Raw genomic sequence first — 11335 nt, forward strand, 5'->3', positions numbered from 1 at the left:
ATTTGTTTATTAGAGAATTATACTTTAAGAATAGGAAAAATTACACGGATGGTCCTTGAGCTTTGTAGTTTTTCCCTGATATGGTCCCTACGAAACTTTTTTCCCTGAAATGGTCTCTACGGAGCAAACATTGCACATAAAACGTCCTTATCACTAACTTTGTTAAAATATCCTGTTAAGTACATGTGAAAAGATGAACATACCCTTTGTTTTTTTAATATTTATTTTAATATGTTATTAACTTGAAATAAAAAATGGGACTCTCCCTCCCTCTCTCTCTCTCTCTCTCTATCTACCCTCACCACTCTCCCCTTCCCGTTTTTTTCACCACCAGCCAAGGAAGAGGCTGCCAGCCACCGGAACCGTCCCTTCCTTCCTCTTTCTGTCGCAATCCAACTCCGCAAACACCCCTACAACTGTTGTTGTCCCCATCGATTTCTGCAGCCCTGCCAAAATGCTTTGTTACCAGAAAAACGAACCAGATGAAAGGATGTTGATGCCTCCGATTTGGCCCCCTCCACCTCCTTCTCCAGTCGAGTAGTATCACCCCAAACATCCTATGATTTTGTTTTGCTCGATCCTTGCCTCCCCTTCTCCTTCTGTTTTATTGTCGGACAAAGAAAAAAGAACCAATGAGGGAGCTGCTGGAGCAGCCCCTCTTCGGCACCGTCGTCGATACGAAAACCATCGGCTTCCACCTTTCCCTCTTCCTACTCTGGTCGACAAAACCAACAGTAACCAATCCTTCCATTTTCTCGGCGGCTCCTTGACCCTTCGATCCAGTTGCTTCCTTTCCCCTTTGATTGGTGGTCGATGGCGACGAGAAAAGAACCATAGATGGTTGTTGGAGGTCGGATGCTCCTCCTTGCTAACTGCTTGACCACCAGAGCTTCCCAATCAGTGCTTTCCATTTGTGTTTCTCTTTTTGCTTCTCCAATTAGACAATAAACGGGGAACATTTCCCCATCGTTTATGTTGCTGGATCTTTAGTGGTTCTACCATCGATGTCCGAGCAAAGGAGAGAGAGAGAGAGAGAGAGAGGGAGAGAGAGAGAGAAGGACCATAAAGGGTATTTTTGTCATTTATAATTATTTAACAGAATCTGTTAACAGAGTTAGTCATAACAGCCTTTTGTGTGTAAGGTTTGCTCCGTAGGGACCATTTTAGGGAAAAAAAAGTTTCGTAGGGACCATATCAGGGAAAAACTGAACAACTAAAGGACCATCCGTGTAATTTGTTCTTAAGAATAATCAGCCCAATTATACAAATGTCAAAGTACAATATGTTAATCAGAAAAGAATCAAAAGCAAATGATGTTGTTAGCATCCCATTTACGTGAATGAAGATTGTTATAGAAAAATGGATTAACATTTCTAAAAAAAATCCAATCTTCGATTTGGAAAAGGTCAATCGTCAATGGGGTTATATGGCACACAAGAAGATTAAGCCATGGTGTTTATTTTCCAATATAGGCATACCCTTTATTGGGTAAGTGGCTAAACAATATAGAAGGTAGACAATCTCCATGATTTATGAGATATAATATAAATACCAAATATGCCCCCGTACATGTCATGGCCAAAAAATCCTTACAAGAACCCGTTGACCTCAACCACAAAAAGTGAAGAAAAAGGTACCCATTGATCACCATCACTAAAGCAGCTACACTCCATGCAATCCATTGATTTACATTCAAGAAATTTATATGTATATATATATATATATATATATATATATATATATATATATATATATATATATATATATATATATATATATCAATAATCCCAGTTAAAGAATCATCATAATATATGACAACCTGAAATTTATCCCGTTATTTAAACTCGTTTCCGTTAATAAAATTTAATTTTTATTAAAATTTTCCATTAACTTCTCGGGTCTAATTAAATATTCTAAACTCAATGCGATCGAGGTTTGGATCGTTTGAAATCCGGGCCAATCATCCCCTTGAAAGGAGTGTACGACCGCAAACTCGAGTTTACGACTGTACACCCCCACCCCACCCCTGGCCGTAAACTCACCCCTATATAAGGGTTGAGTGGCCTTCATTCCACCCTTTACACACTCTAAGGACCTTCTCCCTACTCTCCTTCTCTCTCTCTCTCTCTCTCTCTCTCTCTCTTTCTCTTTCTTTCTCTCTCTCTCTCTCTCTCTCTCTCTCTCTCTCTTTCTACAAATTTCAAAATTTGCTCAAGAACCATCAGAAATGTAAGTGATTCTTTCGCTTGATTGTGTTTTAATCCATTCCCTAGTGAGGAATCCATGTTTCATCTCATTAATCTCATCTTGTTCTAGATTTTCTTTATCACCAAGAACACCAAGAACGCACACTAGTCTTTCGTTGCTAAAAACTCATTTCAAGCCTCTTACAGTAAGTAACTACCATCTATGCTTGATATCTACTAGAAATCAGCGTTTTTTCACCTAGAAATCGACCCAACTTACTAGTCAAACTATAATAGGTATAGTTTGGGGAATTCATTACTGGTTCTACAGATTCAAACTTCATACAAAGTCAAACACATAAAGTATGACATATATAGTTTATCCATTACTATATTCAGATAACGAGAGTATCTTACTAAATAATTATTTTGTATTTAATTATTTATGCTCTACGCCATTACAAATGATTTCGAACTCAAGAACAACCGAACAACATGTAAACTAGTTAATACAGGATTGTGAGACCTATCTTCGTTATGCCCTTTGAGGTACCAGTAAATCCTCACCTTTAGTATAACCAAAATATCCCGGTGGGAGAGCGTGAAATTTGTGAATAGATCTATTCGGTACCGACAATCCCACACCTGAACTGTTAGCTACAGTTAGGCGGGCACACCTGGGGTGACAAATTTTGTAAGCGTACGATGCCTGAAGAAACGTTAAGGAGGTCACCGGTCATATTAGCATGGTTATACGACTCACAATAAGTATCAACTAACCTTTGTTTACGGGATTTCTTTCTTCTATAGTTTTATTTTAATCAATAAAACTACCTATCTACTTACTGGAGGGTAATCCAAGGCCACAACCTTTGGTTTTATTTCTAGTAATAAAACTACTATACATACTGGTGGTAGCTAGGGTTATTTGAACAAAACATACACTACATACTGGTGGTAGCCAGGGTTTTCGAACAGAACATACACTACATAGTGTTATAGCCAGGGTTTTCGAACAGAACATACACTACATACTAGTGGTATCCAAGGTTTTCGAACAGAACATAAACTACATACTGGTGATAGCCAGGGTTTTCAAACAAAACATACACTACATATTGGTGGTAGATAGTGTTTTCAAACGGAATATACTTTTCATACAGTAATCAACAAACATGTTAGAAAATATTGGATTTTCTTGGAAAACATGCGTTCATATTTCAGAACTTGATAACAATGGTTTTCGATATAAACGACATTTTACTTATAATGAAAAGAAACCATTTGTACAAATTCAGTGACTAGTTTTCAATACAAAAATATGCTTATGAACTCACCAGCTTTATGCTGATACATTTTCAAAACCGCTTGTATTCTCAGGGCAACGATAGACAGGTACCTTCGCTAGCTTTTGGAGAAAACGGAGCATTTTGGAGTCGTTTCTTTATCTTTTGTTACTTTGATGTATACAAACTATGCTTTCAAACAGGTGTAAATATTCTTATTGTTATGTAATGGTTATGTTTTCTTTGATTGCTACGATACGATTGTTGTGATACTACGCATGACGTCGCCTACCCTCCGGACGTTTCCGCCGTTATTTCTGACGGTTCGGGGGTGTGACATAATACCTCTTAAGTAAGTCCAATCTTGAAGAAACCCATGACTTCCTCTTTAGACACCAAGGTCAAAAGTGGAATAAGTGCAAAATGGATCTTAATAGACTGAAGAACATTAAACCATTCATTCAACACATCAAGTGAAGCTTCTGATTTGTTGAAAACAAGAGCTACAATCATAGTTGGAACAATTGCACAATTTCTAGTTATCAAAGCCCTCAACCATTTCTTCAACCGAAGGTTAATAAATCCACCCATGAAAAAATTGACCAGCATAAGTACCTGTGATTGTACTACTTTGTCTAGCTGCTAATAAACTAATTCCCCAAATATACAAAACTGGCATAAAATCTCCTCCATATTTCTTTTCAAAATATTGTCCAGGATTCACAAGCCGTATACTATCAGCTTGTTTAGTTCCATAAAACTCTTTAGCAAATACAATAGTCACATATAGATTGATCATGAAAGAAACCAAAAGGGCAACAGATGACTCGATTGTGTAGTAATTGACTTGTACTCTTCCTTTCTTCTTTAGGTCGATTTTTCTTGATTAGACTAAAGCAGAATGGAGGAATACATTATGACGCATTATAACACACCTTACTACTCCAACTGGTTGTCTAATTGTTCTTGAGTTGAGTTTTGGAACCAAAAGACCTGTGATTGATGGGATATAAAGATGAGTAATTTGATTACTATGGTTGGAAATTGGAATGTTAATTTGTTATAGATATGTAACCTATTAGAAGTTCTTTTCCACCGAGTTATGCATAAGCAAACATCTATGCAAATGATAGTGTCACACCCCCAAACCAGAACGGCGGAAACATTCGGGGGCGGAGGACTTCATGTAAGTATAACAACACATGCAATATAGTAATCCAATTACACACAACCATTATATTAATAAGTATAAGTTTTACATAAGTGTTTAAACATTACATATTCAAACACCAAAGTAAGTACAGGAGAAGACAAGAGTCGTGGTACGGTACTAGGTAGTCTTCTCAAGAGCTTCGGGAGTGTACCTAGGGATGAGCATCAGAACCGGGTACCCGCTTTTGGAACCGGAACTGCCTCGGAACTACCAATTTTGGAACTAGAACCTCCTTAAGCAGTTCCGGTTCCTAAAGTTATGGAACCGCCTTAAGCGGTTCCGGTTATGGTTCTCGTTTTTTCGGAACTACTACCCGCTAGGTACCCGCCGAAACCGGTTTATATATATATATATATGTGTGTGTGTGTGTTTGTGTGTGTGTAACTTACACCGATTTAGAGTATACATTGATCCGATTTTGTCCGTCGTTGGTCCGAATTGACTTGATTTGGATCAAACTAAATTGCGGTTTTATCAAAAAAGTTAACAAAATTAATGTAACCCGGTTATCTACTCCCGGAACCGGAACCACCGGTTCCGGGACTTGTTCAAAACATTTAAGAACTACCTAGAGCTGTTCCGATTCTGGTTCTAACTTTCTAGGAACCACCGATTCTGGTTCCAGTTTCGGTTTTCGCCAAATGAGGCGGGTACCCGCCTATGCTCATCCCTAAGTGTACATGTCTAATGGATTCCTGAGAATACAAGTTATTTGGAAATAGTATATCAGCATTTAAGCTGGTGAGTTCATAAGTATTTTAGTTCTGTTAAGTATACTCTAGGTTCTTTGGAAAAGTTTACTGGTTCCTCCAGAAAATCCTATATTTCCTGAGGTGATAAACTGATAACCTCAATAGTTTCCCTCTGTAATTACTTAGTTTATACTAATTATGTATAACCTAATATCGAGCTGACAGTTAAATGGGTGTATCTACCCTAAGCCCACAACCAAACAAGGAACAGGAAGTAAGGCGGAAGTCACACATTTCATTGTCAATCGGATATTACTTATATATAACTCTTATGTAATAACTAAGGACTTATAGAATTAACCACTAAAGGTCTTTTTATGTTATACTAGTTTATAGATATTGAATGACTAAGTTCCATTTGATTCGTAGTTTAATTCCATAACCCGTTTCATTTGTAAAAGTGGTTTAATCCCCTAACCATTCCATTTGTAAAAGGTGGTTTAATCCCATAACCATTCCATTTGTAAAAGTGGTTTAATCCTATAAACCATTTCCTTTGCGTAAGTGCTTAAGTCCCATAAACCATTTCCTTTGTATAAGTGGTTAAATACCAAAAACCGTTTCTTTTGAAAGAGTGGTTTAATTCCATAAATCGTTTCATTTGTAAATGTATTCTTAGTTATATCTGTTCTATAGTAAAAACCTTAGTATTAATCCTGGAAAATATTATATTATCCATAATACTGCCTTGTGGCTTTAAATGTTCAAAACCAGAAGTACAAGTATATTTACCATACTTGATTTCATGATACATAGCTTTTACTGTAAGTAAAACCTACAGAAGGTATATTTGGTAAGGATGTAATTATCTTTTCTTACTGTTTTAACAGAAGAATATTACTTAGTAATTCACTCGTTGTTTTATCCATGTGAGTTATATTAACCATAATAATATGACTGATATGCCTGCGGCGACGTTCTTCAGGCGTCTGAATGGAATGATATTTGACACCCTAGGCCCGCCGGCCAAACTGTAGCGAACAGTAGAGGTGCAGGATTGTCAGTCCTATATAGATCTATACACAAATTCATGCTCTCCCTACAAGAGATTCTGGTTAATAGGTCAGGACTTAAAGTTGTACTTAGATAAGTACCCCATGAAGGGTCTCACAAATTTATTGTTTCAACGAGATTTACTATGTATTAGTACCCCGTGTTTGCTAACCCTGGAACTCTATATCGTACCTTTGTTAATGCAAACCCGATATGATGTATTATTACCCCGTGTTTGCTAACCCTGCTACTCTGTATCGTACCTTTGTTAATGCAAACCCGATATGATGTATTATTACCCCGTGTTTGCTAACCCTGGTACTCTGTATCGTACCTTTGTTAATGCAAACCCAATATGATGTATCTTTACTTCTTTAATATGTTATTTATATATTAAAGGCATTATACATATCCTGCTATAGCTAAATAAGTTTTGGTACTTCCCTTGGAATGTGAATCATACTTGTATATTTAGTTTGGAATCATAAATTATACCTATTATAATTTATATGTTCTATCTAGTTAACTTGATTTCTCATGGATTAACACTTTTTCTCAGCCTGATACATAGGTAATGATACCAAAAGGAGTAACCTATTTTATACTCATATATGTATAATATATATAATTAAGAAGGAAACGACCTTCGGACAAATAACACAACCATAACTCCACATCCAAACAAGGAAAAGGAAATAAGATAATTCATTAGTCCTAAGCCCTTCAAATCTTATTTTTATATTTATACATATATAAACATGATTTTTGGCATTTATAATTTGAAATAGTTTATAAAACATATTTCAAAGAATTTAATGGAGTTTACATGACTTTAAAGATTTAACATGGCTTTAAGTCATTTTGGATGTATTTGGTAATTATTAAAAGCATACGGAAACTCTTTGTGTGATTATTATCACATACAATTATTAACACAACTTAATATTGTGTTAAACTTGTATTCCCCCCCCCCCCCCCCCCCCTTAAAAGCATTTAAAAACCATTAAAAAGGTAAATTATAGGGGTATGAACTCACCTTGATAGGTGGTAATTTGGGCAGCGTTTCGTTTCCCAGAAAATAGTTTGTTTGACGAAAAACCGGCTTAAATCGGGTAGAGTTTGGACAAGAGAGAGGATGAATTCTTGAGAATTTTAGGGCTCCGGGGCTTGCTTCAGGCTTTAGACATGATACCGGGGCCTTCGGGGGTCGTGAGAAAGTTGAGGGGGTGAAAAGGTGAAAAATGGTGAAATTTGGGGTGAAAAACCTCTCAAATCCGAGAAGTCTCGCACCCTTTATATAGGGGTGCGAGGGTGCGGTCCGAACAAGACAGCCGGTGAGGGCGAGGAGTCAGCAGCCACGTGTCAGTCAGCAGCGAAGGCCACGTGCGAGGGTCGGATAGATTGAGGACTCGGACTGGACCGGACATCGGTCTAATGGGAAGGAGACACGTGCAAATGGGGGTGTCCGAGGGGTGTCTCCGGTGTGTCTCATGCGAGGCTATCCGAAGGTGAGTGGACCACGGAGTTGGTCAAATCAGAAGGCGAAACGCAAGGCTCTGGTCCAATCAGCAGCCGACACGTGGAGGCTCGCATGTGAGGGTGACGTGGCATGCGAAATTGCACGGTTTTTCCTTTTTTTTGTGCCAAAACTTGTAAAATTCATAACTTTCGTATACGAACTCCGTTTTTAACGTTGGTTATATGCACGCGTAGGTAAAATTATACTCTACGACTTTTGTTTAGACTTCGTTGGCTAATTATGAATTTAATGTTAATATTATTTTTTTTAATAGACCAGGACAGGAAAATCCGTTAAAAATTCATAACTTCTTCATCCGATGTCCGTTTTTGTCTGTCTTTTTACCGTTGTACTACTAATGACGAGACCTTCGATTCTCGTTTAAGTTGCATTGGATAAATATTGATTGATTTATATTTCAAATTTTTAGTTGTCTACCGCTAAATCGAAACTTCGAAAAATCATAACTTCCTCATACGAAATCAGATTTTGACGTTCTTTTTATGAATGTTCTCGGTTTAACATATTCTACATCTTTCATTTAGATTGTTAAGGCTAAAAAGCCTTTTATCGAAAATTCGCTTGTTACATTGAACAATGTTTTGCTGGTTTTATCGCGGATTTTCGATTGGTCATAACTTCTTCGTTATAACTCGGATTTCAGTGTTCTTTATATTTTTGGAAACCTTGTTACAATCTCTACCACTTGGTTCATCCCAATCATGATTATTGTTCAATTAATTTTTGACATAAATTTGACTGGAGTCACAGATAGTCCCATAGTTGAGATGAGAACTGCAAAGATAGCTTGGAAATTCCTCACTCTATAATTCTGAAGAAGTAAAAACATGAAACTGTTGATGAAGGTGATTGAAAATAACAATAGTTAAAACAAGAATCAAGAAGGGAAATTGGTAGACTACAATGAACAGAACTACCGAAGGTACTATTAACACGAAAAGGGACATGATATAATATGTGACATAGCTTCACCTATAGGCCCTCCCCATCTCATGAGCAGTTCTGATCACTCTCACTGCAATTTCCCCTCTGTTTTCTATCCGAATCTTTTTAGCACGACATGTAGCACCAATGCTCCTTCATGTTTCCCTGATTTACGAGCTTTTTGAGAGGCTTGAACTCTTTGTCTAGGTAAGTTCAACTTGTTTCCCACTAAGAAGCTACACAGGTAGCTCTTGATTCCACTAGAACTCCCAATGAATAAACCCTAGCATCAAACAGTTCTAATCAGGAATATATTATAGATACATATCAATGAAATTAGAATTTGGGGGATAAGGTTAGGGTTAGGGCTAGCAGCCGTGAAATATAGCACATTGATTGTTGTTCAGAACATGTGCATAGTTATGACATCTATAATGGAACTATAAATGGTGAAATGAGACCAAGAGGGGCTAGTTTGGCCTTCAAAATGTCAAGTATATCAGTTGCGTCTCTAGGAAGTTGGTCGAGAGCCACTCGTACCTCCTCCTCCGAGTTCTGTACCGGAATATTCACAAAGTCCATTGACCCGAAATTAGGTTTTAGCTCCCGTCGACAGTCACAGAGCGCCAAAATTTGATTTTCATAGGAATGTTATATAAGGATTTTGCTAGGTTTAACAGTGAGGATGGGGTGAGGGAGCTGCAAACAGTGATGGTGGATAAAGTGTTGATCAATAAGGCATGCATATCGTCGTCGTGCGAGGCCTGAAGATTCGGTGTGGGTTGAAGGTAGTGGAGGTGGGTATCAGGCAGGGTTTTAGGGAGTCGTTTGATCGAAGAGGATAATAAGAACTTCAAAAATATGGAAATATCGATCGAAGTCAAAAATATGATTCCAGGAACTTCACAACTAAAAATCGCATATATGGAACCCATACAATGCTTTAAGGTTTCTTTTTATCAAAGAGTATTTCACAACATACAAAAAAGAAGGAGGAGTGTAACAGACGGGGTTTTCAATTTTTTGGTATTTCATTCCCCCCTTAGCAATTAGAAAATTGAAGAACGCGAGTTTATGAAAACAATTATAAAACGAGAGTTCTACACGACACACTTTTTGATAGTAGGCCCCCTCCGTGTTTTTAATTTTGTTTGGACACTAATTTTAGCGCACATATAAATTCGTGTCCTCTATGCTTCATATTTTGGAAAACTAACATCAATTTTTAGGGCACGCATAAATGTGTGTCTTCTATCACCGTGTGTTATTACTTGTGTGTTGTAAAAGGTTGTTTTTCTAGTTAGATAACTTACCTCTTAGAAGGACTTGTAGTTCTTGACCTTTGAAAGCTTGAGCACCCTAAGTGTGATGCCTCTAATGGTTCACAAACTCCAATATGCGTGAGAGAATAAGTTATTTAGCACAAAATCAATACACACTCTCGAAGAGTGTTGTGGCTACTCATGTAATTGGTTTTGGCTCTTAGGAGGTTTATTTATAGTGTAGAAAATGTTAGGGTTACACCTTGTAAACCCTAATGACCTTTCATATTACTTAGGCTCCATGGGTTCACCTCTATGGGTTATCTCATTGTTTTAGCACATCCAAAATAATCATGGATCATTAGCCCACACTATAAGAATCATTGATTTACACAATCAATCCCTATATACTTAATTAGTCTCTTTTGATCACAAAAATAATTCAAAATTAATTCTGGATCAATACTAATTAAATAATATGAGTTAATATTAATATATTATACTCTTAATATATTAATATATCCTAAATAACCTTATTCTCAAAAGTCCATCCTATCAAATTGCACTGGTGGAGGCAACCCAAAAGGACCATGCTACAATCAGATCAAGTACATACCAATTATAGTTATGGGCTTAGACACCAAATCCAAGAGTCTTCCACTTGGATAAATCTAATAACTATAGCTGCTAATCCGACTTTATGATCCGACTTAGAAATCGTAAGCTTTCAAAAGCCGATGTTGAACTCTGACCTAGTCAATGACGCGTCCTTCAGGTAAGGGATCATATATTCATCTGTTCTCAAGATATCTATGTGGTCAAATACATGGAAGATAGTCTTACTTATTGTCCTGCAATTTGTTTCTCTATTTCCGATTCGTCTGACATACAACAAAACTGAACACATCAATTTAGTTATGACCGGGCTTGGCACGTAGTCAAAACAGAATCATCGAGAAGTGAAAGATATTGCTTTTAATCCTCTTAGGATAAAAGGAACAGATAAACGTCGACATTATATGGTTGTACAAACTACTCATTAAGTCATGCAAAACGATGCATTTTATAACATCAAGTTACTTATGTGTTTTCGTATCATCAATGCACAACCAACTCGTAGTCAACAACTCATATATCTTAGTTTGAAGATTATATGATATTATCGTCTCACAATTACTC

At 37.0% G+C, this 11335-nt stretch overlaps 1 pseudogene; it reads right to left on the minus strand.

Moving 5' to 3' along the window:
• Positions 1 to 1418: 1418 nt before the first annotated feature.
• Positions 1419 to 8799, minus strand: LOC144997392 (metal transporter Nramp2-like; annotated as a pseudogene).
• Between the last annotated feature and the right edge of the window lie 2536 nt (positions 8800 to 11335).

This window comes from Lactuca saligna, chromosome 1 (assembly GCF_052625555.1).
Source record: "Lactuca saligna cultivar CGN05327 chromosome 1, ASM5262555v1, whole genome shotgun sequence".
In the NCBI taxonomy this organism is placed as follows: Eukaryota; Viridiplantae; Streptophyta; class Magnoliopsida; order Asterales; family Asteraceae; genus Lactuca; species Lactuca saligna.